This window comes from Ovis canadensis, chromosome 18 (genome assembly GCF_042477335.2).
Source record: "Ovis canadensis isolate MfBH-ARS-UI-01 breed Bighorn chromosome 18, ARS-UI_OviCan_v2, whole genome shotgun sequence".
Taxonomy (NCBI): Eukaryota; Metazoa; Chordata; class Mammalia; order Artiodactyla; family Bovidae; genus Ovis; species Ovis canadensis.
In genome coordinates, this window is record NC_091262.1 from 9,862,961 (window position 1) to 9,875,140 (window position 12,180).

Below are 12,180 nucleotides of genomic sequence, written 5' to 3' on the forward strand. Positions count from 1 at the left end.
TCCCATCTCGTGAGTCATGGGATCTGTGGCTTTCCCTCCAGGATTTTCCACGAGGCTTTCCCACAGGGCTGTCCCACGAGGCTTTCGCACAGGGCTGTCCCACGTGCCACCTTGGTGGCAGTCGATCCTCGGCGTGAAAGTCGAGGCAGTGCAGGGAAACCAGGTTCCTCTGGAATGCACTGAGACATCTGGGGGACTCTTGGAATGGTGGAACGACGCTGGAGATCCTCTCCCTTTCCTGTGGAGAGCGCCTCCTCTTGAAATGTGAAGGGAAGGCCGGGAATTTTTTTCCGACCAAGCAGGGAAAAATTCCCTCATCTTGAGGTACGAGACGGAAACGGGGCCCCTCTAGATGTGGGTGGGACATTCGTGCTTCCTCCTGAGTGGAGACGGGTAAGTCGGGGAACTTCTTCAGTGGCAACAAGGGAGTGAAGGAACTTTTGGAAGTTCCAGAGGTTAGGTGTGATTAGCCTCGAGAAGCATCAGCGGAAATGGGACTCATCTCGCCTGGAGGGCAAAACCTCCTGGATTTTTTCGAGTTGGGGCTGGTGCTTTCGACTTACCACGGGGACCTCAGGGACACGATCTGGTGGCCTCAAGAAAGGCCAGTCCCCATGCAGGTTTCTCGCGGGCATCTTGGGATTCCTCTGCCTTTGATGCCGGGGCCTAAGACCTCGTGTGGAGTCGGGGCCGGAACCTGAGGATTCCTCTCCAGTGCTGACATGGATCTTGGGGTACTTCTGGAGTCTCCCCAGGGGAGTCAGTCCTCGTCTCGAATGCGGGCATGCACCTGCGCTTTCCTCCAGAGCGGTAGCAGCAGTGTCACGCAGTCCGCCGCGTGGATCAAGGGATCTATGGCTTTCCCTCGAGGCTTTCCCACGAGGCTTTCCCACAGGGCTGTCCCACGTGCACACGTGGAGGGAGTCGATCCTCGGCTTGAACGTCGAGGCAGTGCAGGGAAAACAGGTTTCTCTGGAATGGACTGACACATCTGGGGGACTCTTGGAATGGTGGCACGACCCTGGAGTTCCTCTCGCCTTTCCTGTGGAGAGCGCCTCCTCTTGAGATGCGACGGGAACGCCGGGAATTCTTTCCCTACGAAACAGGGAAAGGATCCCTCATCTCGAGCTAGGAGGCGGAAACGGGGCTCCCCTGGATGTGTGCGGGACCCTCGTGCTTCCTCTCGAGTGGAGACGGCTATGTCGGGGACCTTCAGGACTTGCAGCAAGGGTGTGAAGTACCCTTTGGCAGTTCCAGTGGTTAGATGTGATTAGCCTCGAGAAGACTCAGCGGAAATGGGCCTCATCTAGCCTGGAGGGCAAAACCTCCTGGATTTTCTCCAGTTGCAGCAGGTGCTCTCGACTTACGACGGGGACCACAGGGACACGCTCTGGTGGCATCAGGAAAGGCCAGTCCCCATGCGAGTTCCTCGGGGGCCTCTCGGGGTTCCTCTCCCGTCGATGCCGGGGCCTAAGACCTTGTGTGGAGTAGGGGCCGGAACCTGAGGATTCCTCTCAAGTGCTGACATGGATCTTGGGGTAGTTCTGGAGTCTCCCGAGGGGAGTCAGTCCTCGTCTCGAATGCGGGCATGCACTTGCGCTTTCCTCCAGAGCGGTAGCAGCAGTGTCAGGCATTCCGCCGCGTGGATCAAGGGATCTATGGCTTTCCCTCGAGGCTTTCCCACGAGGCTTTCCGACAGGGCTGTCCCACGTGCCACCATGGTGGGAGTCGATCCTCGGAAGGAACGTCGAGGCAGTGCAGGGTAAATACGTTCCTCTGGAATGGACTGACACATCTGAGGGACTCTTGGAATGGTGGCACGACCCTGGAGTTCCTCTCGCCTTTCCTGTGGAGAGCGCCTCCTCTTGAGATGCGACGGGAATGCCGGGAATTCTTTCCCTACGAAACAGGGAAAGTATCCCTCTTCTTGAGCTAGGAGGCTGAAACGGGGCTCCCATGGATGTGTGCGGGACCCTCGTGCTTCCTCTCGAGTGGAGATGGGTATATCGGGGAACTTCTTGAGTTGCAGCAAGGGTGTGAAGGACCCTTTGGAAGTTCCAGTGGTTAGATGTGATTAGCCTCGAGAAGCCTCAGCGGAAATGGGCCTCATCTCGCCTGGAGGGCAAAATCTCCTGGATTTTCTCGAGTTGGGGCAGGCGCTCTCGACTTACGACGGGGACCTCAGGGACCCGCTCTGGTGGCCTCAGGAAAGGCCAGTCCCCATGCAAGTTCTTCGGGGGCCTCTTGGGATTCATCTCCCTTCGATGCCGGGGCCTAAGTCCTTGTGTGGAGCCGGGCCGGAACCTGAGGATTCCTCTCCAGTGCTGACATGGATCTTGGGGTACTTCTGGAGTCTCCCCAGCGGAGTCAGTGCTCGTCTCGAATGCGGGCATGCACTTGCGCTTTCCTCCAGAGCGGTAGCAGCAGTGTCACGCAGTCCGCCGCGTGGAACAAGGGATCTATGGCTTTCCCTCGAGGTTTCCCCACGAGGCTTTCCCACAGGGCTGTCCCAAGTGCACACGTGGTGGGAGTCGATCCTCTGCTTGAACGTCAAGGCAGTGCAAGGAAAACAGGTTCCTCTGGAATGGACTGACACATCTGGGGGACTCTTGGAATGGTGGCACGACCCTGGAGTTCATCTCGCCTTTCCTGTGGAGAGCGCCTCCTCTTGAGATATGACGGGAACGCCGGGAATTCTTTCCCTACGAAACAGGGAAAGGATCCCTCATCTCGAGCTAGGAGGTGGAATCGGGGCTCCCCTGGATGTGTGCGGGACCCTCGTGCTTCCTCCCGAGTGGAGACGGGTATGTCGGGGAACTTCTTGAGTTGCAGCAAGGGTGTGAAGGACCCTTTGGAAGTTCCAGTGGTTAGATGTGATTAGCCTCGAGAAGCCTCAGCGGATATGGGCCTTATCTCGCCTGCAGGGCAAAACCTCCTGGATTTTCTCCAGTTGCGGTAGGTGCTCTCAACTTACGACGGGGACCTCAGGGACCCGCTCTGGTGGCCTCAGGAAAGGCCAGTCCCCATGCGAGTTCCTCAGGGGCCTCTCGGGATTCTTCTCCCGTCGATGCCGGGGCCTAAGACCTTGTGTGGAGTCGGGGCCAGAACCTGAGGAATCCTCTCCAGTGCTGACATGGATCTTGGGGTACTTCTGGAGTCTCCCCAGGGGAGTCAGTCCTCGTCTCGAATGCGGGCATGCACGTGCGCTTTCCTCCAGAGCGGTAGCAGCAGTGTCAGGCATTCCGCCGCGTGGATCAAGGGATCTATGGCTTTTCCTCGAGGCTTTCCCACGAGGCTTTCCCACAGGGCTGTGCCACGTGCCACCGTGGTGGGAGTCGATCCTCGGAATGAACGTCGAGGCAGTGCAGGGAAAATACGTTCTTCTGGAATGGATTGACGCATCTGAGGGACTCTTGGAATGGTGGCACGACCCTGGCATACCTCTCACCTTTCCTGTGGAGAGCGCCTCCTCTTGAGATGCGACGGGAACGCCGGGAATTCTTTCCCTACGAAACAGGGAAAGGATCCCTCATCTCGAGCTAGGAGGCGGAAACGGGGCTCCCCTGGATATGTGCGGGACCCTCGTTTTTCCTCTCGAGTGGAGACGGGTATGTCGGGGAACTTCTGGACTTGCAGCAAGGGTGTGAAGGACCCTTTTGAAGTTCCAGTGGTTAGATGTGATTAGCCTCGAGAAGCCTCAGCGGAAATGGGCCTCATCTCGCCTGGAGGGCAAAACCTCCTGGATTTTCTCGAGTTGCGGCAGGTGCTCTCGACTTAAGACGGGGACCACAGGGACCCTCTCTGGTGGCCTCAGGAAAGGCCAGTCCCCATGCGAGTTTCTCAGGGTCCTCTCGGGATTCCTCTCCCGTCGATTCCGGGGCCTAAGACCTTGTGTGGAGTCGGGGCCGGAACCTGAGGATTCCTCTCCAGTGCTGACATGGATCTTGGGGTACTTCTGGAGTCTCCCCAGGGGAGTCAGTCCTCGTCTCGAATGCGGGCATGCACATGCGCTTTCCTCCAGAGCGGTAGCAGCAGTGTCACGCATTCCGCTGCGTGGATCAAGGGATCTATGGTTTTCCCTCGAGTCTTTCCCACGAGGCTTTCCCACGAGGCTTTCCCACGAGGCTTTCCCACAGGGCTGTCCCACGTGCACACGTGGTGGGAGTCGATCCTCGGCTTGAACGTCAAGGCAGTGCAGGGAAAACAGGTTCCTCTGGAATGGACTGACACATCTGGGGGACTCTTGGAATGGTGGCACGACCCTGGAGTTCCTCTCGCCTTTCCCGTGGAGAGCGCCTCCTCTTGAGATGCGACGGGAACGCCGGGAATTCTTTCCCTACGAAACAGGGAAAGGATCCCTCATCTCGAGCTAGGAGGCGGAAACGGGGCTCCCCTGGATGTGTGCGGGACCCTCGTGCTTCCTCTCGAGTGGAGACGGGTGTGTCAGGGAACTTCTTGAGTTGCAGCAAGGGTGTGAAAGACCCTTTGGAAGTTCCAGTGGTTAGATGTGATTAGCCTCTAGAAGACTCAGCGGAAATGGGCCTCTTATCGCCTGGAGGGCAAAACCTCCTGGATTTTCTCGAGTTGCGGCAGGTGCTCTCGACTTACGACGGGGACCTCAGGGACCCGCTCTGGTGGCCTCAGGAAAGGCCAGTCCCCATGCGAGTTCCACGGGGGCCTCTCGGGGTTCCTCTCCCGTCAATGCCAGGGCCTAAGACCTTGTGTGGAGTCGGGGACGGAACCTGAGTATTCCTCTCCAGTGCTGACACGGATCTTGGGGTAGTTCTGGAGTCTCCCCAGGGGAGTCAGTCCTCGTCTCGAATGCGGGCATGCACTTGCGCTTTCCTCCAGAGCGGTAGCAGCAGTGTCAGGCATTCCGCCGCGTGGATCAAGGGATCTATGGCTTTCCCTCGAGGCTTTCCCACGAGGCTTTCCCACAGGGCTGTCCCACGTGCACACGTGGTGGGAGTCGATCCTCGGCTTGAACGTCAAGGCAGTGCAGGGAAAAAAGTTTCCTCTGGAATGGACTGACACATCTGGGGGACTCTTGGAATGGTGGCACGGCCCTGGAGTTCCTCTCGCCTTTCCTGTGGAGAGCGCCTCCTCTTAAGATACGACGGGAATGCCGGGAATTCTTTCCCTACGAAACAGGGAAAGGATCCCTCATCTCGAGCTAGGAGGCGGAAACGGGGCTCTCCTGGATGTGTGCGAGACCCTCGTGCTTCCTCTCGAGTGGAGACGGCTATGTCGGGGACCTTCTTGACTTGCAGTAAGGGTGTGAAGGACCCTTTGGAAGTTCCAGTGGTTAGATGTGATTAGCCTCGAGAAGCCTCAGCGGAAATGGGCCTCATCTCGCCTGGAGGGCAAAACCTCCTGGATTTTCTAGAGTTGCGGCAGGTGCTTTTGACTTACGACGGGGACCTCAGGGACCCGCTCTGGTGGCCTCAGGAAAGGCCAGTCCCCATGCGAGTTCCTAGGGGGCCTCTCGGGATTCCTCTCCCGTCGATTCCGGGGCCTAAGGCCTTGTGTGGACTCGGGGTCGGAACCTGAGGATTCCTCTCCAGTGCTGACATGGATCTTCGGGTACTTCTGGAGTCTCCTGAGGGGAGTCAGTGCTCGTCTCGAATGCGGGCTTTCACTTGCGCTTTCCTCCAGAGCGGTAGCAGCAGTGTCACGCATTCCGCTGCGTGGATCAAGGGATCTATGGTTTTTCCTCGAGTCTTTCCCACGAGGCTTTCCCACGAGGCTTTCCCAAGAGGCTTTCCCACAGGGCTGTCCCACGTGCCACCGTGGTGGGAGTCGATCCTCGGAATGAACGTCGAGGCAGTGCAGGGAAAATACGTTCCTCTGGAATGGACTGACACATCTGAGGGACTCTTGGAATGGTGGCACGACCCTGGAGTTCCTCTCGCCTTTCCTGTGGAGAGCACCTCCTCTTGAGATGTGACGGGAACGCCGGGAATTCTTTCCCTACGAAACAGGGAAAGGATCCCTCATCTCGAGCTAGGAGGCGGAAACGGGGCTCCCCTGGATGTGTGCGGGACCCTCGTGCTTCCTCTCGAGTGGAGACGGGTATGTCGGGGAACTTTTTGAGTTGCAGCAAGGGAGTGAATGACCCTTTAGAAGTTCCAGTGGTTAGATGTGATTAGCCTCGAGAAGCCTCTGCGGAAATGGGCCTCATCTCGCCTGGAGGGCAAAACCTGCTGGATTTTCTCGAGTTGCCGCAGGTGCTTTCGACTTACGACGGGGACCTCAGGGACCCGCTCTGGTGGCCTCAGGAAAGGCCAGTCCCCATGCGAGTTCCTCGGGGGCCTCTCGGGATTCATCTCCCATCGATGCCGGGGCCTAAGACCTTGTGTGGAGTCGGGGCCCGAACCTGAGGATTCCTCTCCAGTGCTGACATGGATCTTGGGGTACTTCTGGAGTCTCCCCAGGGGAGTCAGTCCTCGTCTCGAATGCGGGCATGCACTTGCGCTTTCCTCCAGAGCGGTAGCAGCAGTGTCACGCAGTCCGCCGCGTGGATCAAAGGATCTATGGTTTTCCCTCGAGTCTTTCCCACGAGGCTTTCCCACGAGGCTTTCCCACAGGGCTGTCCCACGTGCACACGTGGTGGGAGTCGATCCTCGGCTTGAACGTCAAGGCAGTGCAGGGAAAACAGGTTCCTCTGGAATGGACTGACACATCTGGGGGACTCTTGGAATGGTGGCACGACCCTGGAGTTCCTCTCGCCTTTCCTGTGGAGAGCGCCTCCTCTTGAGATGCGACGGGAACGCCGGGAATTCTTTCCCTACGAAACAGGGAAAGGATCCCTCATCTCGAGCTAGGAGGCGGAAACAGGGCTCCCCTGGATGTGTGCGGGACCCCACGTGCTTCCTCTCGAGTGGAGACGGGTATGTCGGGGAACTTCTTGAGTTGCAGCAAGGGTGTGAAGGACCCTTTGGAAGTTCCAGTGGTTAGATGTGATTGGCCTCGAGAAGCCTCAGCGGAAATGGGCCTCATCTCGCCTGGAGGGCAAAACCTCCTGGATTTTCTCGAGTTGCGGCAGGTGCCCTCGACTTGCGACGGGGACCTCAGGGACCCGCTCTGGTGGCCTCAGGAAAGGCCAGTCCCCATGCGAGTTACTCGGGGGCCCCTCGGGATTCCTCTCCCGTCGATGCCGGGGCCTAAGACCTTGTGTGGAGTCGGGGCCGGAACCTGAGGATTCCTCTCCAGTGCTGACATGGATCTTGGGGTACTTCTGGAGTCTCCCCAGGGGAGTCAGTCCTCGTCTCGAATGCGGGCATGCACGTGCGCTTTCCTCCAGAGCGGTAGCAGCAGTGTCAGGCATTCCGCCGCGTGGATCAAGGGATCTATGGCTTTTCCTCGAGGCTTTCCCACGAGGCTTTCCCACAGGGCTGTGCCACGTGCCACCGTGGTGGGAGTCGATCCTCGGAATGAACGTCGAGGCAGTGCAGGGAAAATACGTTCTTCTGGAATGGATTGACGCATCTGAGGGACTCTTGGAATGGTGGCACGACCCTGGCATACCTCTCACCTTTCCTGTGGAGAGCGCCTCCTCTTGAGATGCGACGGGAACGCCGGGAATTCTTTCCCTACGAAACAGGGAAAGGATCCCTCATCTCGAGCTAGGAGGCGGAAACGGGGCTCCCCTGGATATGTGCGGGACCCTCGTTTTTCCTCTCGAGTGGAGACGGGTATGTCGGGGAACTTCTGGACTTGCAGCAAGGGTGTGAAGGACCCTTTTGAAGTTCCAGTGGTTAGATGTGATTAGCCTCGAGAAGCCTCAGCGGAAATGGGCCTCATCTCGCCTGGAGGGCAAAACCTCCTGGATTTTCTCGAGTTGCGGCAGGTGCTCTCGACTTAAGACGGGGACCACAGGGACCCTCTCTGGTGGCCTCAGGAAAGGCCAGTCCCCATGCGAGTTTCTCAGGGTCCTCTCGGGATTCCTCTCCCGTCGATTCCGGGGCCTAAGACCTTGTGTGGAGTCGGGGCCGGAACCTGAGGATTCCTCTCCAGTGCTGACATGGATCTTGGGGTACTTCTGGAGTCTCCCCAGGGGAGTCAGTCCTCGTCTCGAATGCGGGCATGCACATGCGCTTTCCTCCAGAGCGGTAGCAGCAGTGTCACGCATTCCGCTGCGTGGATCAAGGGATCTATGGTTTTCCCTCGAGTCTTTCCCACGAGGCTTTCCCACGAGGCTTTCCCACGAGGCTTTCCCACAGGGCTGTCCCACGTGCACACGTGGTGGGAGTCGATCCTCGGCTTGAACGTCAAGGCAGTGCAGGGAAAACAGGTTCCTCTGGAATGGACTGACACATCTGGGGGACTCTTGGAATGGTGTCACGACCCTGGAGTTTCTCTCGCCTTTCCTGTGGAGAGCGCCTCCTCTTGAGATGCGACGGGAACGCCGGGAATTCTTTCCCTACGAAACAGGGAAAGGATCCCTCATCTCGAGCTAGGAGGCGGAAACGGGGCTCCCCTGGATGTGTGCGGGACCCACGTGCTTCCTCTCGAGTGGAGACGGGTATGTCGGGGAACTTCTTGAGTTGCAGCAAGGGTGTGAAGGACCCTTTGGAAGTTCCAGTGCTTAGATATGATTGGCCTCGAGAAGCCTCAGCGGAAATGGGCCTCATCTCGCCTGGAGGGCAAAACCTCCTGGATTTTCTCGAGTTGCGGCAGGTGCTCTCGACTTACGACGGGGACCTCAGGGACCCGCTCTGGTGGCCTCAGGAAAGGCCAGTCCCCATGCGAGTTCCTCGGGGGCCTCTGGGGATTCCTCTCCCGTCGATGCCGGGGCCTAAGACCTTGTGTGGAGTCGGGGCCGGAACCTGAGGATTCCTCTCCAGTGCTGACATGGATCTTGGGGTACGTCTGGAGTCTCCCCAGGGCAGTCAGTCCTCGTCTCGAATGCGGGCATGCACTTGCGCTTTCCTCCAGAGCGGTGGCAGCAGTGTCACGCAGTCCGCCGCGTGGATCAAAGGATCTATGGTTTTCCCTCGAGTCTTTCCCACGAGGCTTTCCCACGAGGCTTTCCCACAGGGCTGTCCCACGTGCACACGTGGTGGGAGTCGATCCTCGGCTTGAACGTCAAGGCAGTGCAGGGGAAACAGGTTCCTCTGGAATGGACTGACACATCTGGGGGACTCTTGGAATGGTGGCACGACCCTTCAGTTCCTCTCGCCTTTCCTGTGGAGAGCGCCTCCTCTTGAGATGCGACGGGAACGCCGGGAATTCTTTCCCTACGAAACAGGGAAAGCATCCCTCATCTCGAGCTAGGAGGCGGAAACGGGGCTCCCCTGGATGTGTGTGGGACCCACGTGCTTCCTCTCGAGTGGAGACGCGTATGTCGGGGAACTTCTTGAGTTGCAGCAAGGGTGTGAAGGAACCTTTGGAAGTTCCAGTGCTTAGATGTGATTGGCCTCGAGAAGCCTCAGCGGAAATGGGCCTCATCTCGCCTGGAGGGCAAAACCTCCTGGATTTTCTCGAGTTGCGGCAGGTGCTCTCGACTTACGACGGGGACCTCAGGGACCCGCTCTGGTGGCCTCAGGAAAGGCCAGTCCCCATGCGAGTTCCTCGGGGGCCTCTGGGGATTCCTCTCCCGTCGATGCCGGGGCCTAAGACCTTGTGTGGAGTCGGGGCCGGAACCTGAGGATTCCTCTCCAGTGCTGACATGGATCTTGGGGTACTTCTGTAGTCTCCCCAGGGGAGTCAGTCCTCGTCTCGAAGGCGGGCATGCACTTGCGCTTTCCTCCAGAGCGGTAGCAGCAGTGTCACGCAGTCTGCCGCGTGGATCAAAGGATCTATGGTTTTCCCTCGAGTCTTTCCCACGAGGCTTTCCCACGAGGCTTTCCCACAGGGCTGTCCCACGTGCACACGTGGTGGGAGTCGATCCTCGGCTTGAACGTCAAGGCAGTGCAGGGAAAACAGGTTCCTCTGGAATGGACTGACACATCTGGGGGACTCTTGGAAAGGTGGCACGACCCTGGAGTTCCTCTCGCCTTTCCTGTGGAGAGCGCCTCCTCTTGAGATGCGACGGGAACGCCGGGAATTCTTTCCCTACGAAACAGGGAAAGGATCCCTCATCTCAAGCTAGGAGGCGGAAACGGGGCTCCCCTGGATGTGTGCGGGACCCCACGTGCTTCCTCTCAAGTGCAGACGGGTATGTCGGGGACCTTCTTGAGTTGCAGCAAGGGTGTGAAGGACCCTTTGGAAGTTTCAGTGGTTAGATGTGATTAGCCTCGAGAAGCCTCAGCGGAAATGGGCCTCATCTCGCCTGGAGGGCAAAACCTCCTGGATTTTCTCGAGTTGCGGCAGGTGCTCTCGACTTACGACGAGGACCTCAGGGACCCGCTCTGGTGGCCTCAGGAAAGGCCAGTCCCCATGCGAGTTCCTCGGGGGCCTCTGGGGATTCCTCTCCCGTCGATGCCGGGGCCTAAGACCTTGTGTGGAGTCGGGGCCGGAACCTGAGGATTCCTCTCCAGTGCTGACATGGATCTTGGGGTACTTCTGGAGTCTCCCCAGGGGAGTCAGTCCTCGTCTCGAATGCGGGCATGCACATGCGCTTTCCTCCAGAGCGGTAGCAGCAGTGTCACGCATTCCGCTGCGTGGATCAAGGGATCTATGGTTTTCCCTCGAGTCTTTCCCACGAGGCTTTCCCACGAGGCTTTCCCACGAGGCTTTCCCACAGGGCTGTCCCACGTGCACACGTGGTGGGAGTCGATCCTCGGCTTGAACGTCAAGGCAGTGCAGGGAAAACAGGTTCCTCTGGAATGGACTGACACATCTGGGGGACTCTTGGAATGGTGTCACGACCCTGGAGTTTCTCTCGCCTTTCCTGTGGAGAGCGCCTCCTCTTGAGATGCGACGGGAACGCCGGGAATTCTTTCCCTACGAAACAGGGAAAGGATCCCTCATCTCGAGCTAGGAGGCGGAAACGGGGCTCCCCTGGATGTGTGCGGGACCCACGTGCTTCCTCTCGAGTGGAGACGGGTATGTCGGGGAACTTCTTGAGTTGCAGCAAGGGTGTGAAGGACCCTTTGGAAGTTCCAGTGCTTAGATATGATTGGCCTCGAGAAGCCTCAGCGGAAATGGGCCTCATCTCGCCTGGAGGGCAAAACCTCCTGGATTTTCTCGAGTTGCGGCAGGTGCTCTCGACTTACGACGGGGACCTCAGGGACCCGCTCTGGTGGCCTCAGGAAAGGCCAGTCCCCATGCGAGTTCCTCGGGGGCCTCTGGGGATTCCTCTCCCGTCGATGCCGGGGCCTAAGACCTTGTGTGGAGTCGGGGCCGGAACCTGAGGATTCCTCTCCAGTGCTGACATGGATCTTGGGGTACGTCTGGAGTCTCCCCAGGGCAGTCAGTCCTCGTCTCGAATGCGGGCATGCACTTGCGCTTTCCTCCAGAGCGGTGGCAGCAGTGTCACGCAGTCCGCCGCGTGGATCAAAGGATCTATGGTTTTCCCTCGAGTCTTTCCCACGAGGCTTTCCCACGAGGCTTTCCCACAGGGCTGTCCCACGTGCACACGTGGTGGGAGTCGATCCTCGGCTTGAACGTCAAGGCAGTGCAGGGGAAACAGGTTCCTCTGGAATGGACTGACACATCTGGGGGACTCTTGGAATGGTGGCACGACCCTTCAGTTCCTCTCGCCTTTCCTGTGGAGAGCGCCTCCTCTTGAGATGCGACGGGAACGCCGGGAATTCTTTCCCTACGAAACAGGGAAAGCATCCCTCATCTCGAGCTAGGAGGCGGAAACGGGGCTCCCCTGGATGTGTGTGGGACCCACGTGCTTCCTCTCGAGTGGAGACGCGTATGTCGGGGAACTTCTTGAGTTGCAGCAAGGGTGTGAAGGAACCTTTGGAAGTTCCAGTGCTTAGATGTGATTGGCCTCGAGAAGCCTCAGCGGAAATGGGCCTCATCTCGCCTGGAGGGCAAAACCTCCTGGATTTTCTCGAGTTGCGGCAGGTGCTCTCGACTTACGACGGGGACCTCAGGGACCCGCTCTGGTGGCCTCAGGAAAGGCCAGTCCCCATGCGAGTTCCTCGGGGGCCTCTGGGGATTCCTCTCCCGTCGATGCCGGGGCCTAAGACCTTGTGTGGAGTCGGGGCCGGAACCTGAGGATTCCTCTCCAGTGCTGACATGGATCTTGGGGTACTTCTGTAGTCTCCCCAGGGGAGTCAGTCC